General features: G+C 42.7%; 1 non-coding gene across 1 annotated transcript; it reads right to left on the reverse strand.

Annotated features, from left to right (window-relative positions):
• Nucleotides 1–2085: 2085 nt before the first annotated feature.
• LOC131810639 (U6 spliceosomal RNA) lies at nucleotides 2086–2192 on the reverse strand. The gene has a single exon (XR_009345640.1). It is a non-coding gene; the product is annotated as a U6 spliceosomal RNA (small nuclear RNA).
• Between the last annotated feature and the right edge of the window lie 18300 nt (nucleotides 2193–20492).

Here is a 20492-nt window from a genome sequence, read left to right on the forward strand (position 1 = left end):
GGTTAATTCCAAAACAGTTGCTGGATGAATGTATGATGTGGACTTGGTGCTCTAGCCAATGACAGCAGTGACACTGTGTTGAGCTTAGAGACAAAGCCCAAAAACTTCAGTGATGTCTCCAGGTGCTGAAAGGAACAAAATCCCTTAGTTGCGCGTCATGGTTAAGATGCAAAGTAGAAACGGGGCTGAGCAGATGAACTTTGTCTCTAGACAATTTCACCGAGAATGAGGCAGCAGCAAGCCACAGGTTGGATGGGTGAGCAGGTCTGCCCGGGGTCACAAGAGAAGAGAGGTGCTTCATGGGCAGTCTAGCTGAGCTCCAGACTGCAAGTCTGGATGAGGGTGGGGATAGGGAAGCCCCACCCTGCCAGCAGGCCTCCAATGGCCCTTATCCTTTCTGGAAAACACAAAGGGTTTGAGGGCACAGTACAAATTTCTACATGACACCCAATGTCCTGTGTCTGAGTAAAGGGACATGGCTAGCTAAAGCCTTGATTATGCTTAAAAATTTAACTTCTCGCGGCTCCTGGGTGGCTCAGTGGGTTAAGCCTCTGCCTTTGGCTCAGGTCATGATCCCAGAGTCCTGGGATTGAGCCCCACATCGGGCTCTCTGCTTAGCAGGGAGCCTGCTTCCCTCCCTCTCTGCCTGCCTCTCTGCCTACTTGTGATCTCTCTCTGTCAAATAAATAAATAAAATTTAAAAAAAATTTAACTTCTCACTCAAGGCAAACAGATACACAGGGAAGCAGAGATTCTACACCCAGGATGTCCAAGTTCGGAGATAATTTATTCTTCCTCTTCTTCTTCTTCTTTTAAATTAATTCATTTGAGAGAGAGAGGGTGGGAGAGAGAGAAAGCGCGAGAGAGCGAGCTTGAACAGGTGGGAGGGGCAAAGGGAAAGAGAGAAGCAGACTCCCCAGGGAGCCCAATGCAGGGCTTGTTCCCAGGACCCTGGGATCATGACCTGAGCCAAAGACAGACACTTAACCAACTGCACCACCCAGGTGCCCGAATTACTCTCTTATGAAACAGAAACTTTTAAGATAACAACAGTATTGTCCCAGGAGAGCATAATACCAGGAGAGACAAGAATCTTAAATAAGGAATGGAGTCTTTGTTTTTCCTTGTTAGAGGAACACACTAAAAAAAATCAGAGGAACACATTAAAAAAAAAAAAAAAAAAGATTTGCAGTGTAAGAAATCTTGTTCAGATGTATTTTTTCTTTCTAATTAATAAATTGTACTACTGGACTAGTTAAATTACTTAGGTGGTTGCTTTTTTTTTTTTTTTTTTTTTTTGCCAGGCATTAATAAAAGGAGGAAATTGGACTCTGATACACCAGTGTCCACTCCTTGCCCTCTCCAGATGGGAAGAGAAGGACTCTGAGGCCTACCCAGCCCCTCGGGACTGTTGGAACTTCCTCAGGCCCCAGCAGAACAGCTCAGGCCTCTGTCTCATGTGTGTCTGGCTGGTCCAGGGTTTACTCAGCTGCTTTCTTGCCTGAACTTCTTCCTTCTATTTAGTCATTTTTTAAAAATTCAGACTTTATTATTTTTTTAAAGACTTTTATCTATTTATTTGACAGAGAGCACAAGCACAGGGAATAGCAGAGGGAGAAGGAAAAGCAGACTTTCTGTTGAGCAGGGAGCCCAACACAGGGCTTGATCCCAGGACCCCAGGATCATGACCTGAGCTGAAGGCAGCCACTTAACTGACTGAACCACCCAGGTGTTCTAAGACTTTATTTTTTATGAAAGCAGTTTCAGGTTCACAGCAAAATTGAACAGAAGATGCAGAAATTTCCCAAGTACCCTAGATCCCCCCCCATCCCTCAGCCCCCCTCCACCCCCTGCATAGCTTCCTCCCTCATCAGTACCCCCCACCACGGTGGTACCTTTCTTACAATAGGCAGAGCTCCACCAACGCATCATTGTCATCCCAGGTCCAGAGCTGACGTTTTGGTACACTGCTGGTGGTATATATCATATGGGTTCAGACAAATGTGTCATGACACGTATCCAATATTGTGGTTTCGTAAAGAGAATTACATTACCTTAAATCTCCTCTGTGTTCAACCTAGTCACAAAAAGAGGAGATGCTTCACGAACATGCATGTCATCCTTGCCCAGGGGCCGTGCTGATCTCCTCTGTATGCTTCTAGCTTCGGTATGTGTGCAGCCGAGGAGAGCACCGAACATCTCAAGAGGCAAAATCTTAAAGGCTCTCCCTCATGGAAAATCAGCCCTCGGTGATGGGAGGTCTGCAGAGCTGGCTCAGGTCAGTTTTGCATTACCTGCTCAGCATCACCACCACTTTGCCCTGGTGGCAAAACCAGTCTCCCCCTCCACATGAATCTGTGGAGGACTCAGGTCCCCAGCAGCAGTTTCTGCATTGGACATCGCACGGATGCGCCAGTCTTACTCTACAGAGGGCAGGGGCAGTACTTTTCTAATAAACTTCATCTCTGTGGCTCCTGTTCCAGGCAGACAATGGGCATCCCATGGTTTGCTCTGTTGAACCAAACAAACTAGGATCCAGGGGAGGAAGTCTCATTGTTCTTTATAGAAAGATCTCTATTAATGACACAGATGTGTGCCCTTCTGTGTGAGTGACGGCCGTAAATCTGTCCTGCGGAGCCAGGAATAACAGAGGAAGTAGGGGTTTCAGATTCTCTTTGACCATATCCTGCGGGACAACCCCCTTCCCTCTGCTCCAGATGTAGTGCATGGTATAGCTCAGGCTCACTGGAAGGGTTGGGACGTCCCCATTTGTCTGCTTTTTCACTGCAGTGTGCAGAATAGTGCCTGGTATCCTGCAGGGGTTCAGTGAGTTTCTGCGGAAGGAAGGAATAAATCATGGGTCCTGGCCCCGGGGAAGCGAGGGTCCTGCCCCTGTGATCCTGGCCAGAGATGACAGATATGCAGCTGTCCATCATCTGCCAGAGCTGGGGCGGATTCTCTCCAGTGGTGGCTCCTTAGTCAGCTGCTGCTTTCAATCTCTATCCTTCGAGAGCAGCTTTATTATAATGAGCTGTGTCCATAGGAAGTTAGCTCTGTGCTGCTTCTAAATCTTCTATTTTGCAACACAAGCATGTATTATTTTTTAATACTCCCTTCGAGGTCATGCTTCCTGGATTTCAGCCTGTTCTTATGGCCCCCTTCCTCACTTTCCTGAAAATGCTTTAAGATCCTGGATAATCAGGCTTGCCAGGGACCAGAAGGAAAAAGCCCTTAGGTGCTACCTAATCCTCTTTAATCAGTGGCCTATGGTAATACTTTCAATCTCTCCTTTCCCCAGCCCATCCCACCCGTTGCCATATCTGCAGCTATCTACCACCTCATTGTCGATTTCTGCATAGCATGTACTTGCCATTAGATTCGGGATTGGTCCTTCTCTGTCCAGCCCTGTATGGTAGGGACGTATGTTTCTCAAACTCCCTTCCAGAGTCTTAGCTCAGTCATTGGGAGGAGCTGGTAGAAGACCAGAGGACAAGCAAGGAGCCAGAGTGTTTCTCTCCATCCCCAGCCCCCACTTCAGTCAGCATGCTCCTGTTGGCTGCACCCCCTTCCGGGACCCAACAAGGCAGTCCTACCCCTGGGATCTGGTAGCACTATCTATTGTCCCTTTATCCCCAGGGAGAGTGGCAGATGTCTGCTCTTGTGCCTCTTGAGATTGCTTCCCTATGTTCTCTTTGGTTTCTCAGCTCTTCCCTGACCTTTGTAACCAATATCCTGTATTAAATCCACTCTGCTTGCAAAACTTAGGGTGGTTCCTGATTTTTTACTAGACTTGAATAGACACAGCATGCAAATACTCCTGCAGACTTCATGTGGGCTCCACGCTTTTCCTCTGACTGTTCTGTGGAATGAAGAACTTACCTCAACAAGATAGTGTCATAATAAGTTGTTTGTGGAAGAGCTCCGAGATCCTGGAGTGGCTTGTAAGTTATAAGTAAGTGCAATCGGTCATGAATTAGCATTCATCCAAATATTCTATGCTTACTAAAGTAGGTTTAATTTCTCTTCTTACAAGAGAAACTATTTGAACGGTCCCCAGCTGAAGAGGTGTGGGTACTCCCTTGACAACGGTCTTGCTTGGCTTCTAAGCCTGGGGGCAGCTGTGGTACCTGACTTATCACTCGTTCAATGCTGGGTCACCTTGTATGTGTCCCAAAGCCACTTATCCTCTCAGCTTTGGATGCCAGTCAGCAGCCAAACCTATACTTAGGGTAGCTAACCCAAGGTATCTGGCAAATGGCTCAGGGTTAGGGGTTTGGGCTAAACATGGATTTGGGGTCAGTCACAGTAGGGTTTGAATCTCAGCTTTGTTATCTCCAGAGCTGTGTAAGTTTGGAAAAATTTCTAAACTTCCATAAAACCCTTTTTTTCCCCCCTAATGTTTAATGAAGAGAAGAAAGTTTTGCATCAGGCTTTACCTTAGATGGTTGTCTCAAAGAGAAAGATCTGCCTTAAGGCTGCAATCAGAGTTTACAAATCATGAGACCTGGCTACTGAGAGCTGACTCTTCTCCTCTCCCATCAACGCTCTATGTAAAGTAGTACATGTTCTGTAGGGTCTATCAAGAACCCAAAGCCTGCGTCTATCCCTATCCAGATGGGCCCAGAACCAAAGCCTTTTTAATGGATATAGGAATTCTGTTTCTGTGAAAACATCAGCCTCCTTAATTTATTTCTTTTCTGTGTTTGTTCGCCTTGCCTATTTATTAAACACATTCAGTTGCTTATCCTTTGCAAATAGGATATGAAAAGGAAGAGAGAAGGTATGTTTAGCTTTGTGTAGCTCTGATTTCAGACCTGGTAAATATTGGATGGTATTGACAGGAATCCAGGTTCCGGACTGGAACCTGGAAGGACTGGACAGGACTCTTGTGTTATGAGAGGTAGTCTAAGTTCTGGCTTGATCAGACTCGAAGCTGGAGAACATCCTATGACGGTTATGCTTCTGTTTTGAGCTCCCTTGAAAGGAATCAATTTCTGCCATTTGGGGGGATGGGCAAAATGCACTGTTAACTTAATTTTATGTAATAACTGTCAAATGTTGTAAGCCAGTGCTTTCACTATTTAAAAGGGGAAATGTAAGCCAGTCAACCTACATTCTGATCTAAAAAGCAAACCCAGGTAGATGAATGGGAAGGTGGAGGAGGAGGAATCCCATGTAGCAAACCACCCTTCTGAGTGAGCGCTGATTTACATAGATTTGAAAGGCATGGCCGAGAAAGAATCTAGGGCACAGCATTGTCAAAGAGTTATCACAGATCTAAGGACTGAGATGTTCTCAGATGAAGTGGCACAGAGCTTCAGCCCTCGTCAAAGAGGGCTTTTGCCATGGAGGGGGGGGGGTGGTCCAGGGACCACCTTTTGGGGCAGCTGAAAGAAGCCTTTCCCCTTCTTGCCCTTTGAGAAGGGGAGAGGGGAGAAAAGTGAGCCAGGGGGTGTGAGAAGTTGCTGGTTTGTGGGAATACATATGGATAAACAGCAGAGAGCCAAAGTACTTCTGATTCCAAAACAATCATTCAACAAGCAACATGGGGAGCTCCTAAGGGAGCTCCTAATGAGAACACAGTGAAAGCCCAAGGGAAAGGGCCCTTATGTAGCATAGATGTGGTGAATACCCTTGAGTACCCTCAGCTTCTCTTTTCAGCTTTCTTCCTCAGGCTGCAGGTTTTGCAAAGGAACCTTGGAAGAACATATGCGGTCACGTGTTCACTCTCATGGGCCTAAACCAGACAGCACTTGATGGAGACTTTTTATTTTATTTATTTATTTATTTATTTATTTATTTATTTTAAAAGATTTTATTTATTTATTTGACAGACAGAGATCACAAGTAGGCAGAGAGGCAGGCAGAGAGAGAGAGAGAGAGAGGGAAGCAGGCTTCCTGCGGAGCAGAGAGCCCGATGCGGGGCTCGATCCCAGGACCCTGAGATCATGACCCGAGCCGAAGGCAGCAGCCCAAACCACTGAGCCACCCAGGCACCCCTGATGGAGACTTTTTAGTTCTGCAGTCTGACAACTAAGCACTCTGGATTCTCCTTCCCCGATTCTACTGTTAGTTTCAAAAATTGGAATAATACTTATCTCTTTCCAAATACTACATATATATATATATTTTTAATTTTGTTAACTGATGGTCTCTTTCCTGCCCACCCTCCTGAACTATAATTTCTTTGAGAATAGATATCTTTTTGTGTTTTATTTGCTGACACATGTCCCCAAAACTTAGAACAGGACTTGAACCATAGCAGATCTTCAATAAATATTTGTTGGTTGCATGAGTGAATAAAATGTAATCCTGGTTTTATATTTTTAATATATCTCAAGGATAATAACAGAGCCTTATACTTATAAAACATTCAAGAATTGTCTCTGGGTAAGTAAAAATTCAGCTCATTGTCTATTCCCTCTCTAAACCTATGATCAATACAGCTGTCCATAATGTGGGGCTATGGTCAGCTGTTGGACTTGCAGATTCCAAGTTGGGCATCTTAACCAAATTGGAACATGATTCTTTGTGCTCACTGCTGAAGATTGTACTGGAAGGCAGTGGAAATCAGAAACACAGAGGGCTCTCAATGGGAGGGATATGCTAGCTGGAGTTGGTGAATTTGCCACTTGAATAAATCTTATAGATTGAGAAACACAATTCATTTACATGCTTCATTACATAAATGAACTCCATGCTTAAAAATTCGTAAGAGACGGGCGCCTGGGTGGCTCAGTGGGTTAAGCCGCTGCCTTCGGCTCAGGTCATGATCTCAGGGTCCTGGGATCGAGTCCCGCATCGGGCTCTCTGCTCGGCAGGGAGCCTGCTTCCCTCTCTCTCTCTGCCTGCCTATCCATCTACTTGTGATTTCTCTCTGTCAAATAAATAAATAAAATCTTTAAAAAAAAAATTCGTAAGAGACTGCTATCTCCAATCATAAATTCAATTAATTTATCAGGCATAACATAACTCAGGCAGACAAGATAAAGAAGCCAAGCTTACGAGCATGGTCGCTCCCATTGAAAAGCTGCCCAGGAAGACGATCAGCCTAGGGATGCTGGATTCAGAACCAGGGAACTTAGTTCTAGAACTCAGATGTTGGATAGCCACACTCCAACATGTCTTTCACCATTCCACCTCCAGTGAGGAACCCTCCTGTCCTCTTGGTTTGGTGTGGATGGGCCAGGCAAATTTATTTCTGAAACCCCCCCTTTTCTGTGCTTCTGTGGGTGATTAACACATTCCTCCATGAAATATGTTAATGCTCCAGTCAAGTCTTGTTCTGGCCTAGGAATCATTCTGTCTCACTAACTCTTAGATTGAGCATGCATGAGTGTTCACTCCCAGCTAACCAGTCCTAATGGCTCTTCTCTGAACCATTGGGTGATTTGACTTTATAGTTTAACTCTTCAGAGAGTATTGATTTCTGTCATTTCCAAATGTTTGGGCTGCCCTTCTGTCTCTGCTATTCACGGTCTTTGCCTATTAGGTAAGCTTCAGATATTAATGGATTTGTCCTCCTGAGCAACCTCTCCCACAGAAGCAGAGCAAAGTGACTCTCTGACCCAAACGTTTTGATCCCTGATGATTAGTTTCTTCCTATAAGTCATTAAGCTGTCTTTTTATTTTTTATTTATTTTTCAAGATTTAGTTATCTATTTTAGAGAGAAAGAAACAGACCGAGTTGGGAGGAGGGCAGAGGGAGAGTGAGAGAGAGTCTTAAGCAGACTCTGCACTGAGCGCAGAGCCCAATATGGGGCTGGATCTCTCAACCCTGGGATCATGACCTGAGCCAAAGCCAAGGATACTTAATTGACTGTGCTCCCCAGGTGACCCCAGTAAGTTGTCTTTCGAGGGTATATGGCCATCTTCAGTGAGGCAGCCTCCCCTCTAGTGAGTTCAGCTTTTTCCTCTGGAGCGGGATCATTCCTGGGACATTGGAAAGTCACCGTAGGATTGAGAGAGATGTGGCCTGAGGGTGGTTCACATTAGTGGCTGTCTCTGCACGGGTTCCCCACCCCATTCCCACACCACAGCCCCTCTTGCTTATGCAGCCCCTCCCACCTTAAGAACGTCTAAGCCCCCACAGGGTGGATCCACCCTGTAGTTTTCATGGCCCTGCCTAAGTTTGGGGCCCAACCCATGACATATATACCTTTGGGAGGTTAAAAGCTGAATTAGCAAGATGACAGATAGAATGATCCAGAAAAGCTTGTCCTTCTGGGAAATAACAGTTCTCACACTAACTCTTGAGAAATAGGTCCCTATGGTCTCAGTGGAGAAACCTATTAAGTTCATGTTCTGAACCTGTGAAGTGAAGGACCCCAAGCTGGGAGCCTCTCCAAGGGCAGAGCCAATGTGGATGAGCCACTGTTACCATTTTCACAACGATACAGCCCCCGAGTCATGTTTAGAATAAACCTTTGATGATGGAAGGGAACTGACACACTCACTACATAAATGAAAGTAAATTTAATCACATTAGTTATACTTTGCATGATTTTGTTTATTAAAACTAGGAAAAGGACAATACATTTAGAAACATTTTCATCAAGTCTTGAAATAACAAAGGATTTGTTTGGATAGTGCTGTCCAATAGAAATATAATGTGAGCCACAAATGTGATTTAAAATTTTCTAGTGGTCACATTAAAAAAAATTTTTTTTTAAAATTTCCTACCTACTTTTGTTAAATGTAGTAAAAGATAAAATATGAAAAAAGTAAAAAGAAGCACGCAAAGTTAATTTCAAAAGTATGATTTTCCAGTCCTGAGCAGAACTTTCCTCTTCCCTGTTGTGGAGGTAAACCTTAGTCTTAATATCCGGATTCCATGCGACAAAGGCAGGTCTTGTCTATGTTCATCACTGACAGCAGGGGAAATTCAGGACTGAATTCTGGCACAAGGAATGATTAGCAGGCCGTGGGGACCAGAGGTAGAAGAAAAAAGTCCGTAATCAAAACCTCTGACTTCATTTGGAAAATGTGGTCCTAACTTACCAGGGAGACTACTTTCCTTTATCATTGCTTTGTCAGATTAACTCCTTTGAGAAGAGAAGCCACATTATTCTTTTTATTGCAACTTGTCTAGATGTTGCTGTGGGAATGCCCATACATAGTAAGGCTAACCAGATCCTGAGAATTCTACGAGCAGCTTGCCAACAGCTTGGCGTTCACAGCCTTCCTTTTGTCCTAAGATCAAGCATTTACGAAACACAAAGGTGTGCTGGGCCCTGTGATGTCTAAAAAAGAAGACAAACCCTTGTCATTTTGCTGAGTTAGGCTTTTGTTAGAAAACAATAGGGGTGGGGCGCCTGGGTGGCTCAGTGGGTTAATGCCTTCAGCTCAGGTGGTGATCTGGAGTCCCGGGATTGAGCCCTGCATCTGGCTCCCTGCTCAGTGGGGAGACTGCTTCTCCCTCTGCTCCTGCTCATGCTCTCTCTCTCTCTCTCTCAAATAAATAAATAAAACCTTTAAAAAAGGAAACAACATAATATCTAATAAAATGCTAATTATGGGACATTTACACTATATGTAATAAGGGTTTTGAGGAGAGAAAAAAAAGTATGTTTTACTTAACCCAGTATAACCAAAACATCATTTCAATAGGTAGTCATAAAAAAATTAATGAGATCTCTTACATTCTGGTTTTTGGGTTTCTTTCTTTTTTTTTTTTTTTTATAGCAAGTCTTTGAAACCCAGTGTAATTTATGCTTCTAGAACGTCTCCATTCAGACCAGCTGCAATGCTAATTCTCTATAGCCACATGTGGCTGATGGCTGCTACTTGGACAGTCTGATAATAAGACTATTCCATCCCACAAATGTCCTGATTCATTGAAGTTCCATGGTTTTGAATTCCAGCTCAAGGAAAGCTTTATTAACTCACCTTGACCAGGGCTTCCTGGTATGGTTGATGAAGTTCATGTTCATAATGTGTTAATTATCTACCACTTTAGCCTCATCCCTGAGGTATTCTGCTTCCCTCTATGTAGCACGCACAGCCGAGTGATCCCCCTAAAGTCTAAGTTAGATACTTCACTCCTCTGGTCAAAACCTTTCCACAGCTTCCCATCTCCGTCTTTTCATAGCCTACAAGACTGGCCCCTGCCTCCATTTCTGTCTCATTTCCTACCATTCTGTCCCTCATTTGTGCAGCCAAATGACTTTGTTGCTGCTCCCTGACCACACCAAGCACACTCCTGCCCCAAGACTTTACGCTTGCTTCTTCCCTTCTGCTTGGAATGCGTTCCCCCACATCTTCCCAGGGTTCACCACGAAATGGCACTTATCAGAAGAGCCTTCCTTGACCATTCTATATAATAGCCCTTAAAGAGGGGTTCTCTTGAGGCTTTTCTTATCACTCTGCATCCTCACCCACTTATGACCTGCCTTATTTCCTAGCTCTTAATTGTTGCTTAGTTCATTTTCTGTCTCCCCCACCCCCACCCTACTAGACTTCCTCTGTTTCCATTGGAGGTGCTGAAGTCCCAGCAGCAATAGTATCTGGCACGTAGTAGGTGTTTATCAAACACTGGTGAATGGATAAAAGAAGGAATCCAACTGGGTAAGAAATGCGTACAGGAATTATAGGCTCTTATAACAATAACAGATTTATATTTAAGATACTTATTTGAGTTTAGTCTTGGAACCAAGCATTTCCCCCCGTGGTAAAGAACTCCTCTGAACAGAAACGCGACGGGCCTCTTATCCAAGGTCACCCCGCCTCACTCGGGCTCTCTCTCCCTACTCCAGTATTGCTCTTTTATCACTTCTCAGCTGTTACAGGCCCAGATTAGACACCCTGTGTTTTTTATTTGATGAATCACAAACTGACAGCCACCAAACTCTTGGATGTGCTGTGTTGCCGGGGTGTCTGCTCACAGCACCTCAGATTGCTTAAAACCGGATCAGTAATCTCGGTCAAAGAATTCCCGTCCCGTGACTGCTGGTCCTTCTCTTTATTAATTAGTTTTTACATACATTCCCTTCCAGAATGCAGGGGTGGGGGGTGGGAAAGCCTGCACATTGGTTTTTCAGGTCTCTGCTCATTTCCGGTCCGGCTGGGGCATGCGCAGACGCAGCCAGCCTCCCCAGTTTCGTGCACCTCCAGCTGCTGCATGTCCTTTGTCGCGCTTCCGAGCAGATGGCAGGAGCTGCTTACCAATGAACTCCAAAGCTGGCTTTATAAAAGCCCTCCGGCTTTACCTCTGTAAGGTTGTGGAGTATCTACCTTAATTAGCCTACGCTCTCCCAGTGCCTTTTCCAGGGCCCACAGCACTGAGCCACGAAGTCGCGGGTCAGGGGTGGAACGAGATCCGTGGCCCTGGGACTCACAAGGTCACACCAGCATCTAACCTGAACACCCCCCACGCGTGCCCCACACATCGTGTTCTCACCAGGTGAACCGCGTAACCTAACGGGTGGATGTGTTGGCTGTGGGACTGGCCCAGTGTGAGCCCACAGAGGTCTGCATTTTTGGAGCCACTCGAAGGAACACCATCCTTAGGAAACACAGCCACAGGTGCATCTCAACCTGGGGCGCTCCGTGATTAAGCACGCGCTCCCCAGGAGGCCGAGAACAGAGCGTTCATCTCCCTGGTAGGCATTCTTACTTTCCGTTGACAGGATACAGTGAACGCACAGAAAGTGCTCACTCGTGGAGGACAAACCTCGAACACTTTTTTTTTTTATAAGGACGTAGAAAAATTTAATGGCCACAGGACATTAGAAACTGCCTGTCAGAATTAAGAAAGTATTTAGAATTTATTAGAAGTTGTAAGATTTCTTGCACAGCTGAGTCATGGTTTAAATGTCAGGCATTCTGTACCACACTATGCAAAATTGTCCGTTATTCTCGCTCCTGTATGCTGTTTGTTTCTTGAATAGTAGGAGTTACTATCCATTGGGTTTTTTGTTTCTTACCTGTGTCCCTGACTAGACAGACTATAAAGCCCATAAGGGCAACAGAACGTATGTATTTTATTCATCCTTATATACCCAGGAGCATGTATATACCTAGCATGTAGAGAGATATAAAATCATATTGACTACTAATAGCAATAGTTGGATGAATAGATCAATGAGAGTCTTTCAACAACATCTTTAAGCAAAACTACTAAATCAAGCTAAAACATTGATTCCTATCCATTTCAAAAGTTTAAACTGTTTCTGAAAGAGATCACCAACTAATTCAATCCAGGAATTAAACCATGTTAATTCTTGAGAAGAAAGTGATTCTAACCAGGCAAACAATAATTTATGTTCCAGAATTTTATATTCATGAAATGCAGATATCCTCTGCTATTAGAAAGTAGAGGGTTCCTATGAAACTTTCATAAGCTCAAATGGCATAAAGCCAAGGGTATCTTCCACTAATATAGTGGAGGATATGTTTTTTCCTACAAAACAAAAACAACACTAATATAGTGGAGGATATGTTTTTTCCTAAAAAACAAAAACACCACCAACAAAAAGAACAAAGCAGGCTTTTTCAGAAGGCAGGGGATGCCTGTTTCAGGCTTTACCCACAGAGAACTAGGGTGTGAGGACACTCACTGGCTTACAAAGAGCCAGGAATGTGAGTGAAGGTTGGACGGGAGCTCAGTAATGCATGGCTTTACCTGCCACGCTGGGACCCTAAGCTCCATTTACTCCATGTGCAAGGATGTTTATCAGTGACATACAGTGCTCCAGGGAGCAAGCATAATATGAATTAGATATGCTGTTTATAGTCAATGGCCCCAGAGCCTATCGGAGAGAGACAAACTTGACTATGTTGACAGGCACACAAATAGAAATATGGTCACTGTGTTTAGTCACTCCGAGGAGAGGTAGCTTGTTTCCCTAGTGTGCTGGGGATACTTCCCACAGGAGGTGCCTTAACCCTTCCCCCAGAAGGGCCCATGTTAGAGCCTTGGCACCTGCTCTTCCCACTCCCAGAAAGACCCGGGCCCCAGATTTTCCGAACCACCTCAGACCACTTCACACTACCCACTTGGTCGCTATTTCTCCAAGGACACCGGCCTCCCTACTCATCTCGCAGGCTTTCTGCAACTCTTCTTCCCCAGATCTTTGCATTTCATTTAGGTTTCTGTGAATCTATCAGAAGTTCTTTCTTTCTTTTTAAATTTTTATTTATTTATTTGACAGACAAAGATCACAAGTAGGCAGAGAGGCAGGCAGAGAGAGAGGAGGAAGCAGGCTCCCTGTGGAGCAGAGAGCCTGATGTGGGTCTCGGTCCCAGGACGCTGGGATTGTGACCTGAGCCGAAGGCAGAGGCTTTAACCCACTGAGCCACCCAGGTGCTCTGAGAAGTTCTTTCTTTAGAGAGGTCTTTCCTGACTCCATTATCTAGAAGCATTCCACCCTGTACCCTTGTTTTGTTTTTCTTTGGAGCACACTCACCCACCAACCCCCCCCACCCCGCGATTACCTTATATATACTATACATTATATAATACGTTACATGTAAATTTCCTGAGGCCAGGAGAACACAAACTCTGTCCATCTTGTTTACCACTGTATCTCCAATGGGTGACACATAACAGGAGCTCAACACATATTTGCTGAGTGAATAAATAGATTAGATTGAGTGTGGTGGTGAATAATGAGACAGCTGATCAAGAGAGATCTGAGTCATTAGGAAATTAAAATAACAAAATAGAGAGCTTTTCATTAAGACAGTCTCCACTAAGCCTCTACTTTACCGCATCAAACAGAACCTGACACATAATAGGCCCACAGAATAGATTGATTTAAAGTGAATGAAAGGACACTTTGTTTGCTTTTCTAGTCACTGTATGTTGAGAAATCAATAAAAATGACGTCCTCAGTGAAGAACTTCCTTTCTTCAGAGATTTTACTAATTCATACTGGCTCTAGCATTGTTTTATATATACCGGTAAAACTTTGCTGGATATAAGTAAACCATCTGCACCATGGATTCTTCCAAGTTATTTTCTTAATGATTGCCCTGGGAGTTACAACGACGTCTTGTAAAATTTTCATGTGAATGAATAACAACATACTTTTAAAAGTATATAAAAATTTTGCTCTTTTATAGCTTCATTCTCTTCCCATTCCTTTACTATTATCATCATAAAAATTATATCTTAATACATTATATGCCTATCAGCAAATATTTATGGTTATTGTTTTATGCAGTTGTCTTTTAAATCAAATAGGAGAAGGGGCACCTGGGTGGCTCAGTTGGTTAAGCATCTGACTCTTGGTTTTGGCTCAGGTCATGATCTCAGGGTTGTGATATTGAGCCCTGTGCTGGGCTCAGTGGATAGTCTGCTTGGGATTCTCTCTTGCCCTTTCTCTCTGCCCCTGCCTCCCCCTCCCACACTCTCTTTCTCAAATAAATAAATAAATAAATAAATAAATATTTTAAAAAAATCAAATAGAAGAAAACGAGTTACAAAAAATATACATAAATACTGTCTTTGGTATTTACAATGCAGTTATCTTTACGAGTGCTTTTTATTTCTCCATATGGATTCAAGTTATTGTCTAGAGTACTTTCACCTAAGCCTGAAGGAAGGACTGTGTTTTGTAGGTCAGGTTTACTAGTGACACATTCTCTCAGTTTTTATCTGGGAGTGTCCCAATTTCTTTATAGTTTTGCTAGATATAGAATTCTCATGATGGTCTTTCTCAGTACTCTGAATGTCATCCCTGAATATGGCATCCCTCACTGCCTTCTGGTCTCTATAGTCATGGATGAGAAATCAGCTGTTAATGTTACCAAGACTCTCTTGCTGACTTCAAGCTTCTCTCTTTGTCTTTAGAGTTTAGCAGTTTGATTATGATTTAAGTGTTAATCATTTTCAGCTTATTCTACTTGAACATTTTTTCTTCCTTCTTTCCTTCCTTCCTTTTTAGCTTCTTGAATGTGTAGATTATGTTTTTCATGAAATTTGGAAAGTTTTCAGTAAATATTTCTTTAAAAATTTTCCCTATCCCTTTCAGTCCTTTTCTTTGGAACTGTCATTATGCATATCTTGATATGTTTGATGGTGTCCCGTAGGTCTCCAGGGGCTCTGTTAATCTTTCTTCATTCTTTATGTTTTTTCTTTTCCTCAGACTGTATAACCTCAGTTAACCTATATTAAAATTCATTCTTTCTTCTTTCTTCTGCCAACCTAAATTGCTTCTTTCTTCTGATAATCTAAATATGCTATTGAACTCCTGTGGTGAATTTTTACATTTCAGTTATTGCACTTTATAACTTTGGAGTTCCTATTTGGTTCTTTTTTTATAATTCTTATCTATTTGTTGAGACATCCTTCTCTTACTTGCCTTTAGTTCTTTAGACATGGTTTTCTTTAGTTCTTTGAACATGTTTAAGGTAGCTGATTTGAAGTCTTTGTCTAGTAAGCCCAGCATTTAGGCTTCCTCAGAGGTGGTTTCTACTGACTGCATTTTTCCCCTGAAAAAAGGCCACATAGGCCATATGGTCTTGTTTCTTTGCATGTTTCATATTTTTTTAATTGAAAATTCTATGTTTAAATAATATAATGTTGTGAGGCTGAGAATCATTCTGTCCTCTCCCAGCATGTGCTGTTGCCGTTGATTTGTTTAGGTGGCTTTTCTGAACTGAGTCTGCAGTTGAATTCTGTATGTTTTGTCATGTGTGGCCACTGAATTCTCTGCTCATTTAACTTAGTGGCCAGTTTGTGATTCAATAGAAATTTCACTAAATGTGTGGGAGATTTCTGAGGAGCTCTGTATGAGTATTTGGGGGCATACCTTCAACATTCAGATAGGTGATTTCCAAATCTATCTTTATTTGGGGGATGCAGAGAGAGAGAGGGAGAGAATCTTAAGCAGTTTCCATGATCAGCACAGAACCTGACATGGGGTTTGATCTCATGACCCTGACAGCATGACCTGAGTTGAAATCAAGAGTTGAATACTTAGCCAACTGAGCCACCCATGTACCCTGGCAGTTTCCAACTCTTAGCCTTCACTTTCTGCTTATGTAAAGCCTGAAGGTCAGTCAGAGGTGAGAATTTAAGCCCCTTCTCGGGTCTTTTTTGACATGTTCATGACTTTGGCCATGCATGAAGCCTTCTAGATTCCTACAGATATATGAAAGCTTTTCAAAGCTCCCTATAGATATCTCAGTTCCCACCTTTTTCTTTTAAGCTTTTTGGTTAGGCTGTTGTTTGACCCAACTCTTATCTGCCACCCTGGGCAGCTGTAATGTTTTCAACTAATGATCCTGGGAAAAGATTTTTCTTAGTGGGTAAGTTGCAAGTCAATCCAAGTAAAGACAGTTTTGTAAGCAGAGTCTTCTAAGAATGACCAGATAGACCAAATACTGCCAATTCTCTGAAAATAGAATTTTGAAGGAACCCCAACCCCATTCTGCCCCCTCCAGTGGTTGCCACACTGCTGGTTTCCATTGTGCTTGAGGGCCACTGATTTTCAAGTCTACTTTTGGGTTGCAGAGAAGTAATGGAGATAGAGCAAGTTAAAATGTCATAAAGCTTGCTGGTCTTATTGAGTTTGAGCCTTTCTTCCTGAATAGACTCTTCCCAGATTGCCATAAGCCTTTGATTAATTTTAAGAGTTCTGAAAAAGTTAATTCTGACAATTTTTACAAATGTTCTCACTGCTTTTATGGAGATTTTCAGAGGTCCATTCTCTGCCACTTCTGCTAATGTTCCTCCACAGATTCTTTCAGTGGAATTTATCTTTTCCTTGGCATAAACATTTTCTAAACATTGACCATCTAAAGTCTCAAATAGTTTACATTTGTTCTAAATTGTCAGGAAATGAGTTTTTTGAAACAAATGTTTATCCTTATAAAACTACCATGGAAACAAGGCAATTAAAGGATGAAAGACAGATAAGCCACAGGAAAAAAGAAATTGTTCATGTCTCTCTACAACTTTCACTGTTATTTATGTCCTTTTGCTTTTTGTTTTAGCATGGACCTGCTTACTTTGAAACTACCGGATTGCAGTTCAGCTGTGCATCAGTTCCGCATCTTCTCCCTGGGCCCAGGTAAGCATGGAACAGAGTGAGACTGAAGTAGTCTTCAGCAGCCCCTTCACTTTGGCCATCTTTATTGTATTAGGTCAGGTGGCCATAACAAAATACCACAGACTGGGTGGCTTAAATAACAAATTTATTTTCTCACAGTTCTGGAAGTTTGAAGTTCAAGATTAATGTACCAACAGGTTTGGTTTCTCCTGAGGTCTCTCTTTGGCCTGTCAATGGCTGCTGTCTCATTGTGTCCTATGGCTTTTCCTCTGTTTACACATGCTCCTGTTGTATCTTCTTCTTCTTATGAGGACACCAACCCTATTGGATTAGGGCCCCACACTTGTGATCCCATTCAATCTTAATTATCTCCTTAAGGCCCTGTCTCCAAATATAGTCTCATTGGGGGTTAGGGTTTCAACATATGAATGGTTGGGAGGGCGGATGCAGTTCAGTTTGTAACAAGTTTCTAACACAATAAGTAGGTTCTCCATAAACATTTCTATAGATGATATGCATCCTTTTTTGTTCCTTGTCATTTATGTTTGTGTACCGTCCTTTATTCCTCTGTAACACCTCAAACTAGGCACAGTAGTTTCTGGTCCATTGGGAGAGCAGCACTGTGTGGAGCTTCCAGAGTAATCTCAGTGCCAGAGTTCAAATTCCCACTCTGATACCTGCTAGTTTGTGTGACCTTGAGCAAGTCAGTTAACTCACTGATTTTTCTCTAGCTTTTGTATTCTTTCACTTCTCTTTCATGTCCCTCTACCCTCTAGGCCCTGGATTTGTCACTGACCCCTCCTACTAAAACATCCTACTTCAGCTCTATATGGCACATGTAGGGGTCCACTAGGAAAATGTATCTTGGTTAATGTACTGACTAAATAGTTCTGAGTGTTCTCCATCTCTGCCTGCATAATATACATATTTGCAGAGATGCTGTCCCTGCTATTGCTGCTCAGGCAAGAATAGTAGTAGCATTGTTGGGCAGTGTGGTTCAGGAAGGAAGGGAAGAGGCAGTGCAGGACAGGCCTAGTGGGGGTGGGGTAACAAGGGCTATACCAGAAGCTGGGAGACCCTTCACATGTATTTACTTAACCAGCTTTCACCAAGAATCTGAGAATTGTGCCAAGTGATGGGCCAGAGCTCCTATCAGAAACTTCTCTGACCAAAGGTTGTGGCATGTACTAAAGCATTATAGGGGGGAAAAGGCCTGAATTTAAGTCTGAGGTTTATTGTTTATTTACCTCTGACCATAGACAAGCTACTTAGCTTCTCAGAGTCTTAGTTATTCCATTTTTAAAAGAAAGGACAGATCAGGTGTTCTATATGGTTAGTTCCACATTTTTGTCTCTCATCTTCTAGAAATCTCCACTGAGAGTGGAGTGCAGATTCTGGCTAAGAAAGAATCTGTATTTTTAATGCTGATATCAGCACAAGATGCTCCAGTTGGGAAGATGGGAACAGAGAGATACATACATGGGATAAATGTTTGGGGGAGAAAACTTGGAAATGAGCCTTTAAAGGAACAAAATATGTGCACTCTGAGGCTGTCTTTTGATGTTGTTATTCATAAATTCCTCACATATTAGCAGTTTAGAGAAAGAAGGATCCATTGTGGGTTATTAATCCCTGATAGTCATGGACAGGAAGTAAATTCAGAGTCAAGAGACAGAACCTTCATTTGACCAGTGTCACAGATACAGTAATCTCATGTTACTGTACTTTGATGCAGGAGCCACATTTTGTAAATTTCTCTATTCCTAGCACCACACAGCACAGACAGAACAGACATTCAGTGGACATCATAGTCCTTATTCTCCAAATGGAATTTTCGTTATGTTACCTGATGAAAAAGAGAGACAAAATCAAGACCCAATTTTCATACTGACTTTGTCCCTTTAATTGTTGGAGAACTAGAGCTCATGATTTTCAATAAATTCAGTGGAAATTTTACTCACTTTGGGAGTTAACAGTTTAAGCCTTTGTCTCCCCAGAGCATAGTCTTCAGGCTAACTGCCTTGGCATCAGCCTTCATGGACAGCTTGTAGGTACGAGGCCAGCAGCAGCTAACAAGAGGAGGGAGGCTCAGGCTGCAGCCAGTGCTGGATTTAAGCTCTGCCTCTGTCACTCACAATCTTAGAACTTTGGCGAGCTCTTCACCTCTTGAAGTCCAGTTTTCTCAAACCTCAGAGTCATTGTGAAGACCAGTTTTTATTTTTTTTAAAAAAGATTTTTATTTGTTTGTCAGACAGAGACCACAAGTAGGCAGAGAGGCAGGCAGAGAGAGAGGAGGAAGCAGACTCCCCGCTAAGCAGAGAGCCCAGGTCGGGGCTCGATCCCAGGACCCTGGGATCATGACCTGAGCTGAAGGCAGAGGCTTTAACTCACCGAGCCACCCAGGTGCCCCATGAAGATCAGTTTTTAAAAGGCATGAAAGTACACAAGGATGGGCACAAAAGTGGAAAGCACAGAAAATGTTAGCTCAAAGAACTGAAAGTCATGGGCAGGAAGAACTTTGTATTTCTTTTATATTTTTAAGATTTATACATCCTACTATAACAATGATATTTATTACATTTTTATAATAATTTATAATACTGTAATAATTATTTTAAATATTATTATCATATCCACATACTTTAACCCTTTGTACTTTAACATCATCAAGAGATTTAGGTGCTTGTGAATCATGGGTACTTGAGCAACCCAAGAAATCATTAATTTGTCTTTTAGATGTCCTTTTAGAAAGTCCCATAAACCAGCATCCCTCATCATTGAGGGCTTAGAAAGTTTGGAAAAAACCAAGTCATAAGATGGATGCAATCAAGGAAGATCAAGAAGAAAAAAGATCATTAAAAGTCATAATTCTTGGGGCGCCTGGGTGGCTCAGTGGGTTAAAGCCTCTGCCTTCAGCTCAGGTCATGATCCCAGCGTTCTGGGATCAAGCCCCCGCATCGGGCTCTCTGCTCGGCGGGGAGCCTGCTTCCTCCTCTCTCTCTCTGCTTGCCTCTCCGCATACTTGTGATTTCTGTCTGTCAAATAAATGAATAAAATCTTTAAAAAAAAAAGTCATAATTCTTTTAAAAAATATTTGCTCCCATCTCATACATTTGTATTTATATAACAGTAGCACATTCTTTATGAAATAATGCTTAAAATCTTTGAAGATTTACATGTAATATCTCCAAAGCTTTCTCAAGAAATAAAACATAAATAAGTTCTTGCTACTGATATAAAAATTTTTAAAGTCTTTCCAAACCAGTGAGTCTAAACACTTCACTTCCTTCTATTTTCCCAGCCTTCCTCCTTCAAATGAGGACTCTTGTTATCTCTAGATCCCAAAGGCACTTTGGATTTATGTACTGGTGATTGGAGGGTCAAATATTAAGAGTCTCCTCTCTTAAGTATTTAGGAATACAGTAGTTTCCCATTTCCACAGGGGATATGTCCCAAGACCCTGAGTGGATGTCTGAAAGCACAGACTGTGAGGGT

Source organism: Mustela lutreola, chromosome 10, assembly GCF_030435805.1.
Source record: "Mustela lutreola isolate mMusLut2 chromosome 10, mMusLut2.pri, whole genome shotgun sequence".
NCBI classification, from domain to species: Eukaryota; Metazoa; Chordata; class Mammalia; order Carnivora; family Mustelidae; genus Mustela; species Mustela lutreola.